Here is a 3,074-nt window from a genome sequence, read left to right as displayed (position 1 = left end):
AAGAATAATGACAATATCCCATATTATTTGTCAGGGGATCTCTCGGGAACCACTAATCTACAACTTGAGGTACATATCTCACATCTGTCTCTGAGTTTTTTATTTGGTAACCCATGGCTCTGGGATGAGCACAATTCCTCTCTATGTGTGGTAACTCCAATTACAAACACATACACACACACAAATATATATATATATATATACATATATATACATATATGTTATGTATAATTATAAAACACATATGTATTTATATGTATAACACATATATGTGTATATATAACATATATGCATATACAACAAAATAGTAGATTTCAGCTTGGCTTTTGAAAACATTTTAGAGTTAGTATCACACTGCCCTCTAAATTCATATATCTATTCCCATAGATTAGTCTTGCTCTCAGACATCTTGAGAGATGTTTCAGTGCATAATGATTAATGCAAAAATCTCAGAACTGGCCAAAGTGCATAATATAGTATCAGTAGAGTATACAACCCTCCCTCCAGAAGGTCAAGAACTGTCATATAAGAGTAGTCAGAAAAATTGTAAGATCCAGATCTCTGGGAGGACCAGAAAGAAATGATGTCTTCTAGATGTGAAAGGACCACTGTACTTGTGAACTCAGTTGTGATTGTCTGTACAGGATCTGCACAAAATTAAGCTAGTTAAAATTCTAGCATCAAATATCAAAGAACTGAAGCGTCTTCATGCCTAATTAAGAAGATATAGACATTCGATGCCCTTCTGAGGCAGAGAGAGTCAAGTTTTTTAAGGGTATGGTCTATGGTAGGCTCAGTGTGTTTCAATGGATGGCCCGGTACCCATTAAGTATGAGGTTGGCACAAATTGGATTTTTATGGATTATTGAGTAAAAAAGTACCGTGAAATTGAAAGATATGGTAGATCTAGGAAGAATTTAGGGGAGGGATAGATAGACAAGCAGGATAAAAATACATTGTATGAAATTCTCAACAAATTCATAAAAATCTTTTGAATGTTAAAAAAAAAGAAAGGAAACTTTACATTGTCCAATACTGTGCTTATTTTCTGAAAGATGTCCAGGGTTTGACGATATAACAGAATATCTCAATGTTATGCAGAATGTAACAAGTCCCATAAACTTATTCAAAACTATAAAATATCTCAGAGCATCAAAATTGGATGGAATGAATGGAAAGAATCTATTAGTAGACATGTGTTTGCACACAGTTCTTCCTTATTTGGAAATTTCAATCAAATTCCTTGGGAGCCTGACTATTCTCTTCTTCAAATTTCCCCTAAATCTTCAACATTAGAAACAAATATAGGTTACTAGATAGAAGGAAATTGGTCTCATGTCCAATAGAAGCAGACACAATGTACATGTGCAAAGCTTTGTTTGTGTTTCTAACCACTAAGAAGATACTGTTAAAGGAAAGTTAGCTGAAACACTATCAACATGAACTTTAAATGCCAAAAGCAAATTATCCAGTCTTCCTTAAGTATCTATAGGTCCTGTAGCAGGAGATTTATTCAAACTCAGAAAACAAATATTTTAAAAAGTGCCTATATGAAACACATATAGACACTATTTTTGTCCATTATTCTTTAAGAAATACATTATAAGAATATTTAACATGGTATGTGTATTATATTATTTATTATATGACTTGAAGATGAATATACATAACAGAATCTTTTCTTGACCTTTTTGTAAGTTTAAAATATATAGGAAAACTATATAACTACATGCAAATATCATTATTGTATGACATTTTGATATTTGAAGGAAGTCCTATAACTGATCCATTGGGGATACAAAATACGCTACAAATTATGTCCTCACTGTGAATCGTTAAGATACCAACATATACTCTTTGTCACGGGCATGAGTTCATAGGCCCTGTGAGCCTATCTAAGCCAACATGCTGGTCACCAGAAGCTGGGTTTGTCGTGTGACCCCATGGAGACCCTTTGAGAAATTGCGTCTCATCCAGGAGCTAAAGTTGATTGGAGAGTATAGACTCTGGAACAAACGTGAAGTGTGAAGAGTGAAATTTACTCTGGCCAAGATCCGTAAGGCAGTGCAGGAGCTGTTGACTTGGGATGAGAAGGATCCTCAGCGTCTGTTTGGAGGCAACGCTTTACTGAGATGACTTGTTTGCATTGGGGTGCTGGATGAGGCCAAAAGAAAGCTGGATTACATCCTGGGCCTGAAGATTGAGTGTTTCTTGGTAAGACGGCTGGAGACCCAAGTCTTTAAGCTGAGCCTAGCCAAATCTATTTACCATGCCCGTGTGCTTATCCGCCAACATCTTATCAGGGTCCATAAGGGGGTGGTGAAATCCAATCTTTCATTGTTCGTCTGGACTCCCAGAAGCACACACATTTGACTTCTCTCGTCATTCTCCTTATGGTGGTGACCATCCAGGCCGAGTGAACAGGAAGAATGCCAAGAAAGGCGAGGGTGGTGCTGGAGCTGGGGATGATGAAGAAGAGGATTAATTAATACTGTGGTGCACTGGAGGATTGTCTTATTTTCCAGCTAATACAATTGATACTTGGTTTAGAAAAAAGATACCAACACATATAATATATATTTATACATATATATTAATATTATATAATATTATATATAATTTTAAAGGATAATATAAAATTATATATATTCAAGTTGAGTGGAATAATAGAAGCCATTTCTTTTTAATAAAATAAATATTTAATAATATATTCAAATAAGATAAAAGTCATTAGACATTTACTATTTGAAAATTATGTATGTTTGTCCATGCATGGGTATTTGCATATGAATGCAGCATCAGCAGAAGCCATCAGAGAATGTCAGATCACCAGGATCTCTAGTTAAGTCTTACCCACCCAAAATGGGTTCTGGAACTCAAACTTGAATCTCCTGAAAGAGCAGTATGTGCTCTTAAAGCTGATTAATCTCTCTAGAGCCCTGAGATCAAAATTTTGGTTTCTAGCATATAGTAGGATTATTAACTCCTACTATATTTCAGTATCATGTAGTACTTTACATTGGTTTAATTTATATCATGAAATAATTCAAAATCTTGAAATGTTCAGAAAATAA

At 34.7% G+C, this 3,074-nt stretch overlaps 1 pseudogene; it reads left to right on the top strand.

Annotated features, from left to right (window-relative positions):
- Positions 1 to 1,905: 1,905 nt before the first annotated feature.
- On the top strand, positions 1,906 to 2,485 carry LOC116091993 (annotated as a pseudogene).
- Positions 2,486 to 3,074: the final 589 nt, after the last annotated feature.

This window comes from Mastomys coucha, unplaced genomic scaffold (assembly GCF_008632895.1).
Source record: "Mastomys coucha isolate ucsf_1 unplaced genomic scaffold, UCSF_Mcou_1 pScaffold15, whole genome shotgun sequence".
In the NCBI taxonomy this organism is placed as follows: domain Eukaryota; kingdom Metazoa; phylum Chordata; class Mammalia; order Rodentia; family Muridae; genus Mastomys; species Mastomys coucha.
Note: the sequence above shows the minus strand (reverse complement) of the source record. Positions and strands in the feature narration are given on the sequence as shown.